Raw genomic sequence first — 13,681 nt, 5'->3', positions numbered from 1 at the left:
CACATTTTTTTCAAAAATTAAACAATGTAATATTTTACAACATACATGAACTGAAAGGCGGACTTGCGCCAACGGACAACTTACAAAAGAAAATAAACTTTAAAGAAATTAAAACGGAGTTCCAAATGCACACAAGGCCAAGACAGGGAAGTTTGAAAAAAAAAAAGGAAAAAAAAACAAAGACCCGGAAGTTTGAAAAAAAAAAACAAAAAAAAAAAAAAAAACAAGGACAGAATTTTGAAAAAAAAAAAAAAAAAAAAAAAAAAAAAAAAAAAAAAAAAAAAAAAAAAGAGGAAAATAAAACGTGCCTCAGGGCCTCCAGAATCCCTCAATCTAAAGGTTTCAAAAAAAAAAAAAAAAAAAAAAAAAAAAAAAAAAAAAAAACAACAGAGGGAAAATAATACCGTTGACCTCAGGGCCTCCCGAATCCCATCAATCTAAAAGTTTCAAAAAAAAAAAAAAAAAAAAACCCCCCAAAAAAAAAAAAAAAAAAAAAAAAAAAAAAAAAAAAAAAAAGAAAAAAAAAGAGGAAAAATAATACCGTTATCAGCCTCCAAGAATCCCCATCATCTAAAAAGTTTCCAAAAAAAAAAAAAAAAAAAAAAAAAGGAGGAAAATAATACCGTTGAACCGCCAGCCTCCAGAATCCCATCAATCTAAAGTTTCAAAAAAAAAAAAAAAAAAAAAAAAAAAAAAAAAAAAAAAAAAAAAAAAAAAAAAAAAAAAAAACACAAAACAAACCAACATTTGGGCAACATTGATTGAAGTTCACTCTCGACGTGGTTCGGAAGTCACGTAAAGCCGTTGGTCCCGTTGCTGTATAACCACTGGTTCCATGCAACGTAAAAACACCATACAGACAAATATAGTCATTGTTAGATAAGATTATAATATGGAAAAGGAATTGCCCCTTTACCTTGTCCACTTCTCAAACCTCTTGTATGTCTAGTAAAATTGATCAAGCCACTCCAAAACCAACACAGAATGATTTGTTTTTCTATTTTGACGGAAGCAAAAACGAAAAGTAGAAGGGGACAAGTACTACTGAGGGCCACTTCAGTGACTAAATCTTCTATGATCCCCAAGGAATAAAACTGTAAATGCAAAGAAATGAATAACATATTTTTTAAACAATGTGTCAAAAAGATTCCAGTTATTTTATTTAATCAATTGAAAATATAAGTTATTTAGACACTTTAATTCTTACATTCAACATAAAAATTATGGTTATTTTATGTAAAATAGTGATTTTCAGAAATAAATTTAGAACTTTTTATGGTCATTTACGAGTTTTCTCTTACAATATATACATAATTCGTCTAACACGAGATGTCTCGTATGCTTAGTTTGAGTAATTTTGAAAATAAACATTAAATATAAAAAAGAAGAAGAAGAAATAAAGCAAACAGATTCTCAAAGTTACCACTTGAGAGCTATAGTAGATTCACATCAATCGTCCATCTGATGCATACGCCCATCCCTTTCGACGCTCCTTATTGGCTGTTGATAAGCCAATCACAGGGCTGGAAACTCAAGTCTCTCGAGAGAGTTCACATAAGCAGGATGTATGTTCCACCTCTCCTGGGGGATACTTCTGTCAAAAGTATCCCTCAGGAGAGGTGGAACATACACCCTGCCTATGTGGACTCTCGAGAGGAAGACTGAGAGTTTCCATCTCTGGGATTGGCTTATCAACAGCCAATCAGGAGTGTCGTAAGGGATTGGACTAGACATCAGGTGCACGTGGATGTGAATCTACTATATACTAATGGCGTGTAGTCTGCGCAAAAAAGAAAAAAAAATAGTACACTTGATGTATCACAAAGTGGTCAAGAGACTAACAAGAGACACATCAACGTAATAAATCAATAACATAACACAAAAACAGTCTAAGATGACAAATAAAACAACCAAACTTAGCTAAAAACAGGCGAAAAGAAGATATCAAACAAACGAACGAACGCTCAAGTCGCCGGTTACCCGGCATATCACAAAACAGCAATTTGATAATATAAACATGAACAGTCTAAGATGACGACGACAAAAAAAAAAAAAAAAAAAAAAAAAAAAAAAAAAAAAAAAAAAAAAAAAAAAAAAAAAAAAAAAAGTTACCTTAAAAAAAGTTACCTTAAGAAGGTTAAATTACCTTAAAAAAAAGTACCTTAAGAAGGTTAACTTAAAAAAAAAGTTACCTTATAGAAAATTAAAAAATCACCTTTAAAAAAATACAAAGCTAACAAAAAAAAAACAAAAAAAGGCAGACTCTATATCAGCACTTAACGAGATATCTCGTGCTAAGTCCAATATTTTTAGAAACGCTGATCACAAGATATCTCTGGTCAGTCTGGTGAACGGTTAGACCTGAACTCTGCGATCTTCATAATGTCTCTATGTATGGTTTCAATCATGAAGAAAATATTCAAAGCGACTTTAGCATTTGGATCTGGGAGAAGATCAGTAATGGTAGGCAGTCTTATTATAAGACCTTCAACACTATTCAATAATTATAAAACAGTGAGTGATACGACCAGACTGAAAATCCTGGTTTTAGAGACAAACAATACATATTTATATATGGATCCTTCATTCCTAAAACTTTTTCAGTCTTACAGTCACTGAAGTATACCATTAACCGCAAGGGTTTGAATATTACCCCAGTCTTCTAAGATCACCTTTTTTTTTTTTTTTTTTTTCCCACAACCAGACACTCAGTCTTATCCTCATTTAACTTCCACTTTTTCCTTTCCATCCATAACTTGATGTCATTCATAAAAGCATTCAGTTTTCCTTTTGTGTCAGCAACATCATTAAACGTCACATATAAAAAGCTTGAAACTACCACCATGCTTATGTAAAACGTACAGCAATTCAACTGTATATTTACAAAACAAAACTGGGCCCAACACACTTCCCTGAGGCACACCTCTTGACAGTGTCCTAGCGCTCGAGAAGGATGTTCCAAATTGAACACGATATGTTCTATTCTCAATTCAATTCTCAAGAAACTCCAACGCTTCTCCATCAATGCCGACAGCTTTCAGACTTAATGTAATAATTACATTCAGAATCACATATTTTCCATATATGTAAATAAGCCCATGACCCAAGGGGTCACTGGCGAGCTAGGAGTGTGATATGACCTCATAAACAGGACGCAAGCTAGACGCTGCCGTGTTGTGTTTGCGACGCCCTTGTTTGCATTTGCCTGTGTAATCAAAAGCATTGTCTTGTAAAACAGGTCACAGTGCCTTCCTATGAGAAGCTGGTGACCTATCACCCGCAGAGACAACACATGACTTCCTAGTCACATGTTCGTCTGTCTGTATGTTATGTATGCTAAGATAAACTTTGATCTACTATCTTTGTACAAGACTTTGTAACTTAGATCTCTACTTCTCTTCATCGAGACCAGTTCTCTAAAACCACTTCTTCCTCTACTCCAGAGATGTAGTTTCTAAATAAATGTTAAGTTTGACAATTCCGAGTTTGAGTCTTCGCCTCTATACTCAAGGAAGATACTAATGGGAACTTAGAAAATCTCTGCATCGATATCACTCCGACGAGGGTGGGAAGTAGACAACAGATACTTGCGTATGACAGTCGCAGGGTACAACATCCAACGTACATCTGGTGGTAGTCGGACGTCTGTAAGTCAACCGAAGCTTACAGAATCAAAGAAAATGTAACATATCGGAAGTCAGCAGAGGAAAGAGGATCTTCAAGCAACCCAGAGGCAATGCAAAAACATCCTACGAACACTAAGAAATGTCCTTCATCGAGATGCATTCAAGAGGCGATAGCATAGTCTAGTGAACGTCTTTCATGACATTTCTTCACGAAACAAACCGGACGTGTCTGCAGCATTGGATCTTCAATGAGAAGCGAATCATTCTTCAAACAAACAACGCATGATCAGAAGGCGAGTCGAGATATAGGTCAACCGCGGAGCAGGACAGAAGAAGGCGAGGCCGTAACGTCATCAAAACACTACGACCTTCCTCTTAAATACCGCAGCTAAGTACAATCCTTTATTCATTTTGGTGTGTGTCAATGAGTGTTCTCCATACACAAGTTCGATCGTCCATTATGCCTGGGGGTGAGTTATACGTTAATCTTAATCTTCCTTTCTTGCAGGAATCTATCTTCAACTACAGATTCTCGCGCTGCAGGCCTTTTTATCTTTGTTGCTAATTTTTTTTTTCTTCCAGAAGTTCTCCGGAAATATCTTTATACTATTATGTGTTTTTAATCTTATCGTTTTGGGGGACTCTGTTATTATCTGTAACACATTTTACGCAGTGGACGAGTGTATTCATATAGATATTTTGATAGGATTGCTAGGAATCGTAGTGATAAGAAAAAAGCAAAAGTCACCATGGCTACTACTGCTGCAGCGAGTTCTCTCACACCCAGTAACCCCAACCAAGTTGTTACTTTGGTTAGCGCACGGTCTGCAATTGCACCCTTTCAAGGCAGGGTCAATGGGTTCTTACCTCAAAGTGTCTAGTCTTGGATCTCGTCAGTGGATGCTCATTTAAAAGCAAAATGCATCACTGACCCATCTGTACAATTACAGGAAGCTCAAAGTTTCATTGACTTTCCTAAAGGAGATCCAGGTTCGTACCTGAGAGGAGTCTCTTTCCAAGAGGCGGTCACATGGGATGAATTTAAAATTAGGTTATGTGCCATATGTGGGGGTGAAGAAGCTTTGGACGTAGGTTTAGCTTTGAGGAACATCCTTAATCAGGCTTCTATGACTCAGCTTAATGTTGTAGAGAGGGCGGCACTAATTGCTGACCGACTGAATGAATATCAGGATAGTTTGCGTAATTCCACTTGGGCTACGAGAGGGAATATGGCAGTGAAAGATTTCATCAGGGTCACATATTTAACATGCATAACAGTTATGTTGCCCGAAGCTCTGGTATGGTGTTTTGACAAGAAGCTAACGCCTGACAGTACGGAACTAGACATTTATAAACAAATAAAAAAACATATGTCTAAGTGCACTGATCTCGATCCCTTGCTTACTCAAGTTTTTGCAAAAAATGAAAGTAAACCACAGCAAGTAAATATAGTCAATAATAACGCAGCAGGGGTAACTTGTTACAATTGTAAGCGGACAGGGCACATGATTGGAGACTGTAGAACGCGTTATTGTTCGATTCATAACAGCTCCAGTCATTCATACAATCGTTGCTTCTCACGTAACCAACAACAGAATGCCAAAAACACGCAAACCGTTGCCAACGATAATAAGAAGAATCCTCATTACTATAAGAAGAAACAGGCAAACAGCAACGCTGTTCAAAATCACAAACAAACAAATCGTGCTTCAGGTAACTCTGTTCCCAGGCCGTCGAACCCGAACTCACAGAGTCAGTCGAATTTTCCAAGTGTGCAAAGCAAAGCAAATACCACATAATTAACTCCAGCGGGGGAGAGAATGATGTTGGGTCATTCGTATCAATATCTTTTGAATCAAATAACAAATTTAATCATTTACAAGATCAATGCGAGACACAGAATTTTCCTATGAACCACACGACCGAATCCAAAAAATCAGTGCAGGTCCCCGTAGACTTCCAACATATACATGCTATCATTAGTAAAGATGAATTACGTCCCATACTGCAAGCCGTAAATTTAGAGCATCGGTAGTCCACGTAATATCATGGATCTGCGGACTCATCACTTGTTGTTTTTGAACTTCCCTATTGAGAAGTCTGGATTGAGGCTTTCGGGTATTGGAAATAATGAATTCAGTGTAGTAGGAGTAACTTATATTCAGTACAAGGTAGGTAAGCGCATGTTTACCGATACCTTTATCGTTGTACAAAACAGCAAAAGTTAACATTGAATAAAGTGGTCCACAAAAATCAACACATCGTAGACGAGGAAGTTTATAAATATCGCATTCTTACCGTTGTTGAAATTAATCACGCTCAATCAGTTGTGGATGAATCTCTCTTACAATCTATTAAAAGTAAAATCAATAAAGATATTAAAGAAGAGGAGATTCAGCAGAAATTTCTTGATCTTTTAACTAAATATCATGATGTTTTCTCCACTATCGAGGGATCCTTGAGAAAAAAAGAGATGTCATTGAACACCAAATAAGGTTAAACACCAAATAAGGTTAAAAGACAAGCATAAAGTCATCTATGTACCTTCGTACCGACTCCCTATGAAATTCCAGAATGAGATCAATGATGAAGTAGGTAAAATGTTAGAAGGAGTCATTAGGAAATCGAACAGCCCTTATAATTTCCCCTTAATCGTCGTACCGAAAAAAGATTGAAACTGGCGTATCTGCGTGGATTTCCGTCGCCTAAATGAGGAAACGATTCCCAATCAATTCCCTTGTTAGGACAGAACAAATATTTCACCAGCTTGAACTTACTTAAAGGCTTTCACCAGATACCTTTAGAAAAAGAGAGTATCCCATACACCGCCTTCAGCAGAGCTAGGGGACATTATGAATTTTTACGAATGCCTTTTGGTTTACGTTACGCCCCAATTACATTCACCCGAATGATTAATATAGTGTTTGGAGACTTGTTAGGAGATACCCTACATGCCTATATGGACGAACTTGTAATCTTTTCTAATACCTTAGAAGAACATTTACGTAAACTAGAGCTCGTGCTACAGAGACTACGGCAGCATAATTTAAGAGTAAAGATAACTAAGTGTGAATTTTTCAAAACAGAACTAGTCTATTTAGGTTTTACGGTGTCTAGTCAAGGTCTTAAGGTAGTCCACAATAAGGTGTCGGCTATCCGTAACTTTCCGATACCTACTAACGTCAAGGGGATACAGCAATTCTTAGGCTGTAATGGGTATTACCGCCGTTTTATACGCAATTACTCAATTATAGCCGTTCCTCTAACCGATCTTACGACGAAGGGCGTAGATTTCATATGGTCTGAAAGGCATCAACAGGCGTTCGATACTTTGAAAGAGGAATTATGCAGTTCACCTATCTTAAAATTTCCTGACTTTCGTAAGGAATTCTTTATTGCAACAGACGCCTCAGACCAAGGGGTAGGAGGGGTATAGCTTCAGCAATATGACAAACAGTTTTTCACTATAGCTTTTTATTCACGTAAACTGAGGCCTTCTGAAAGTAAATATGCAGTAATAGATAAGGAAGGGCTAGCTATTGTTAACTCACTAGTGCATTTTAAGTTCATGATATACAGCTATCCTGTCAAGGTTCTTACTGATCATAAGCCCCTCAACGACTTCTTTAAAGGCTATAGTCACAGTCCCAAAAGAACTCGGTGGCATATGATCATTCAAGACTTTGGCGCAAGGATCGGATATCTACCTGGGAAAGCAAATATCATTGCTGACGCATTATCACGCAACCCTGCGCCATCTTGTACGGAGCCATTAGGTGAACTAGTAGACATATCAACATCCATGCCTATTGTTAAAACTGTATCTGAACAGGAAGACCCGGGTTGGAGCGCTGAACTAGTACAGACTGAACAAAGAAAAGATCAGCAGTTAAAGAAAATAAGATGCTTTGAACGGGAATCCTAAGGAAAAGGAATATGTGAAGTATACGCAGCAGAATTATATAATTAAGGATAATATTCTGTGTAGGTCCGTGACAAGGAAAACCCGCAACACCCTGCAGGTGACTAACGACCAGGTAGTGGTACCAATCTCACTTATACCAACCGTCTTAAACTGGTTGCATTCCAATCCATTACAGGGTTCTCTATCTTGTCACAGAAAGCCAAATCATTATTCTATTGGCATACAATGCTTACAGATATAAACAAAACACATAGCTAATTGTCGCACTTGTCAGGAAAACAAAGGGCACACTAAGACACCTGTCAGCCCGGGGGCCTATCCCGTGCCCAACCAACCCTTTGAAAGAGTACACTTACCGAGGAAACAAGCACCTCTTAGTGATAATAGATGCCTTGACTCGATATACCGAATTGATAGCACTAAAAACTAAAACCGCAATTGAATGCTCTAGGAAATTTTACGAGTGTTACATTTGTAAACATGGAATTCCACACATGATAATATATGACTTGGGTGGAGAATTCAATAATCATTTCCTTAACTCGTTGTGTGAGTTCCTTTGCATTAAGAAAATCAATACCATGATCTACCGTCCAGAGTCTAATGGATTAGTTGAGAGGATACATAAAAAGGTGTTAAACATATTACGAGTTATACTCGGGGGAATGGACCCCAACTAGGATATTGCCATACCTGCAGTTCTAAGTACTCTTAACCATTCATAACATGTATCTATCTAAATGTCGCCGCACGAAGCACTGTACGGTACCCCAGCTAGGACACCTTTTCATGTATTTACGCCTACAACCCATTTATCAAATTCCCTACGGATGTTATGGAAGCAAGTGTAAGCCGATATAATATACTTTGTAAGAATTTAGAAGAATCCCAAATCATAATGAAAAGAAATCGTGATAAAATTTCTAAGCCAACTAAAACATATACCGTAGGCGACCAAGTCTACATTCAAGTATATGTACGAAAGGGTTTAAGCTACAAATTAACACCTAAGTTTGAAGGCCCGTTTAGCATTTTAGAAATATTAATGGCCAACAGGTTTAAAGTTCAAAGCATATCCCAACCCACTGATGTGAGAATAATACCGTTGGCTCATGTTCGCAGTTAAGAAAAGGGGTAGAAAGAAAGAGAAATTTATGTATATATGAAACATAACTAATAAAAATGTATCTATGAATCTTGGATGATAAAATATGTACTATATATAATATTTGTATGAAAACATTCTTTCTGTTTTGTATAAAAGTAAATAACTTAAACATGAGTAATTACATATATTTCACTAATTGCAGGTTTCCAACATGAAGCTTATATTGCTCGGAGTGGTACTGTTCATTCAGACATTCTTGTCGTGTGGGAAGAGTGCTAAAAAAAAAATATACATTTTACACATGGCTCTATAATTGAAAGAATAGAGGACGTTTTCATTACAGCAAGCAATATAGCTATAGAAGTTGATTTGCAAGCGATTTTCCTGCCAGAAGATGATGTCATTAACCTCAAAAGCGACTTGTCGCGGTTTGCCGAATCATTGAATCAGTTACATAAACATCATTTTCCTTTTAATCCAGAGATTTCGCTAGCACAAACTTCAAGTGTTACAGAAATGTTATCATTTGACTTACAAAACAAAACTGCTGACGCAGATGTCTGGCTCGTGATCTGCTTATGTGGACCGTGTGGCACAGTAGCCTAGAAAGACGTAACCCGTTAATATTTGCTGCGCTCAACGTCTTCGGGTCTGTTGCAAGTTTAGGTTTAGGAATTTCAAATCGTCTTAAAATTAATGATCAGAATAAGAGAATTGAGTTTTTGCAACATGAAAACGAATTAGTTTTTTCCGAACTTCGTAAGCAATTATCATCAATTAATCAACTTATGACTTTGGTGAACGAACATTCTAGTAATAGCAATCAGATGATGGAAGTGCATCACTTGCTGGCAACATTAGCGTATTACAGTTCTAAAGTAGACCATATCTGTATAAAAATTTCACATTTTATTGAAATATCAAAAGACTATGTGGAAGCTATCACGCTAGCTACAAAGGGTGTTCTGTTGCCACATCTTCTGCCTATTAAAGATCTAACATTAACTTTAGAGAACGAACGAGAGAAACTGCGTTATGTTCCTTTGTTAGACGCGGATAAGATAAAATTTTATTATGGCCTAATATCAGTAAGCGTTGAGAATTACAGGATCATAATTACCATTCCTTTTGATTCTTCTGATACCTGGCAATCATACAAAATTGCACCGTTCCCAACTTTCATGACGAATAACTCATTACCAGTAATATCTAATCTGACGGGACACGTATTAATTTCCCCTAATAAGGAAACATTTACGGTCATCAGAGACTTAGATAAGTTCACTCACTGTTCAGATGCCATGGGTAATAAAGTTTGTACAGCTGACTCCTTTGAATTCCACCATATATCAAGGGATTCATGCGAGTTAGGTCGAGTGCTAAACGGCTCTCTCCCCCATACACACGAAAGTTCTCTGAAACAACTTTACCCTTTCGACAAGTATATGTTCGCTTACAGGCTGAACAACGGATCGTGGATATGATACGACAGGGAAGGATTTCAAGTTGCATGCCCAGATGGATCAAAGGCCTCTTCACGGATGTTCGTCCCGCTGATGGCTGCACTGGAACGACAACCCACTACACGGTCCGTGGAGTTAGCACCATCATCCAAGAACGAGCTTACTTCGCTAATTTTTCGTGGTCAAGTACTATCATCCCAGCTTTACCCCTTCCATACAATACGAAAGTAGCCCATCAACTATCAAAACTAGCTAGTATGGACCACACAACAAGGGCTTACCATGCCGAGGAGGATCTACAGTTCTACACGCTGCTGGCTGTGACGTGCGTGACGGTGGTGGTTCTCATCACCGCTAACATATTTGCTTGGCGTAGGTTGAGGCGAACACGGACGGATCATCAACAGAACGTCGTACCATGCCCAGACAATTTTCCTATTGCCCTCAAAGGGTTTGATTTTAGAGCCACCTGAAATTGGCCATTTCATTTGACTCGGAGGAAAGTTGTTTGGAATTGTGTTTTGTGTGAAAAGCGGTTTGAACGCTGGCTAAATGTGTAACAGGAAACTCCGAGACATTGCATTCCATATGTAAAGTATGAGAAGCTAAATTATCAGGTATCATTAAATATATATGGTAGGGCACCTAATAAAATCAATTGAAGCCCTACGTATCAATATGTCGGTGCGTGTACGTACCTGGAATCTATATGATGTGCACACTTATCTGAATTTATATCTCAATCTGGTAACAAATATTCTTAAACAGTTACCTATTATCTTACTTGAATCATTTTTATCCATGTACATGCTAACCTTTTATCTTATCACATTTTTTTGGTACCATTTAACCATTTGCGCTTTTTAGAATGCAATTCTTATGTCATGCAATCATCAGCAATTCTTATGTCATGCAATCATCAGCAGTACGTCAGTACTTTCTGTTGAGTATGTATCCTCATGACTAACAATATATGAATGTCATTATGTATGACATGTTTAATATTAGTATGATATCATATGCAAAAATCTTATACATGGATCTGTATCTTCCATGCATTATTCTTTTACTTATGGGTATTTCTATATATCTTATATATGTATTTTTTTTCATATAATCAGTTGAAAATCAGTCCTTAACCACTTGCTGGTAACTAGGACTAACTATATTATTCATATTAATTTCTCTATCACACTCCTATGAGTCATATACAAATTAAGCTTTAATGTTCAGTGTTTGGTCTGTAGCTGACCGAGCATTAATGTAATAATTACATTCAGAATCACATATTTTCCATATATGTAAATAAGCCCATGACCCAAGGGGTCACTGGCGAGCTAGGAGTGTGATATGACCTCATAAAAAGGACGCAAGCTAGGCGCTGCCGTGTTGTGTTTGCGACGCCCTGGTTTGCATTTGCCTGTGTAATCAAAAGCATTGTCTTGTAAAACAGGTCACAGTGCCTTCCTATGAGAAGCTGGTGACCTATCACCCACAGAGACAACACGACTTCCTAGTCACATGTTCATCTGTCTGTATGTTATGTATGCTGAGATAAGCTTTGTTCTACTATCTTAGTACAAGACTTTGTAACTTAGATCTCAACTTCTCTTCATCGAGACGAGTTCTCTAAAACCACTTCTTCCTCTACTCCAGAGATGTAGTTTCCAAATAAATGTCAAGTTTGACAACTCCGAGTTTGAGTCTTCGCCTCTATACTCAAGGAAGATACTAATGGGAACTTAGAAAATCTCTCTGCATCGATGTCACTCCGACGAGGGTGGGAAGTAGATAACAGATACTTGCGTATGACAGTCGCAGGGTATAACATCCAACGGGACGCCTTCCTATACATAGGCGTAACCCGTACACATCCACCATTAACTACGTACTGTATCAAATGCAGCACTCAAATCGAGTAACATTAATATACCGCACTTTCTGCATCCATTTTCATGATCAAGTCATTCACTACGACAACCAACGCTGTTTCAGTAGAGTGCAATTCTCTGTAGGAAGACTGCTCTACGGGAAAAAATATTATTCTCTTCACGATGTTGTAATAACTGCTCTAAAATAACTTTTTTCTATAATCTTGGCTAAAAATGTTAAATTCGAGACTGGTCTGTAGGAACTGTGACTTTCACCAACGCTTCTTTTTTTCACTCATAGGAAGTTGATCGATTCATTTATTAATAATAAAGAAATTATGATTAGCTGAAAAGTAAAAGTAACAATATAGGAATTAAATAATGAGGACTCTAAGGTCCTTCTGGGCCCATAAGTGTGTAAGAAGTTCGAGAACCTACAACAAATGACAGTAAGAAAAAAACAATTAATTAACAAATAATAACTAAATGAAGCTGAGCAATGAAAATATGATAACTAAGTATTGCGTGAACATTAAATTAGACAAATTTTGAAGAAGGAATAAATTTCAAATCATCATAAAGCGTTGAAAAGTAACAGAAATAACTTTTCATTTAATATTAACACCAAAATAAAAAACAAAAACTGGTTAATCAGTTAAAAGTAGACCTTAATCAAGAAAAAGTCAAATGTAATATTCGAAGTGTCCCCTCCGCTACGTTCCCGAGATTGTTCGTTACTGGAACGATTCCCAATCGGAACTTCCCCCCCAACCAGTGACCACTAGGAGCTAAAATGGCCACCTTCATCCACAACTCGATAACAGTTTGCAAACTGTTTGCGAACAAAGTTTGCTAACACTATTTACCGCATATTTGTTTCCCATCCCGAATGGAAAACATTTAGTGTTTCTGTGTTATTATGTATATAAACACATCTATAAAGTATAAATACACATGTACAATGTATGTATATGTATATGTTTGTATGTATGTATGTGTATGTATACGTGTATATATGTATCTATTTTCCATTCCGCCAGAAGTAAGTCAGCATGACACGCTCCTTTTTTTCTAGAAACTTCTTTGTTACCCGTCTCTTTTTTTTTTTTTTTTTTTTTTTTTTTTTTTTTTTTTTTTTTTTTTTTTTTTTTTTTTTTTTTTTCTCTCTCCTTGTTATCCCTTCCCCTCGAGTGCATTAAAATGGCCAAATGGAATACAGAGGCTGCTGCACTAACAAGCTCATCCTTTTACGACAACTGAGGTCTGGACAGGAAACTTGTTTGCAAACAGTTTGGAAACTGTTTGCAAACAATGTTCCCTAGTGTGGACAGGACGACGGTGCCTGTATACTCTCCTCCTCGTTTCATTGGGAGTCCAAACCAGAGCCGTCTCTATATAGGGCTCTGGTTGTACCTATTCAAGTCACCTGATACAGGCTGGTCTCCAATGCGAGACTCGTAGTCTACATAAGGCCAACAGGTGTGTCATCATTTTCCAAAATAAACTGAATCTCCTGGATGGCTTTCGTACTGCCTATAGGTCTATCAGATATCATCATAGTAGTGATTAGTAAAAGAACAATCACTAAAGTCTACACAGCAACACAACAGTCGACAGTGACATTTCAAGTTCGCTCAGCAGCGAAGAGAAGTATCAAAATGAAGTCATCTTCAGAATGCTCTTCCAGG

The sequence above is a fragment of the Macrobrachium nipponense genome, chromosome 9 (genome assembly GCF_015104395.2).
Source record: "Macrobrachium nipponense isolate FS-2020 chromosome 9, ASM1510439v2, whole genome shotgun sequence".
NCBI lineage: Eukaryota > Metazoa > Arthropoda > Malacostraca > Decapoda > Palaemonidae > Macrobrachium > Macrobrachium nipponense.
The sequence above is the reverse complement of the archived record's forward strand: the minus strand, read 5'-3'. Positions refer to the sequence as shown.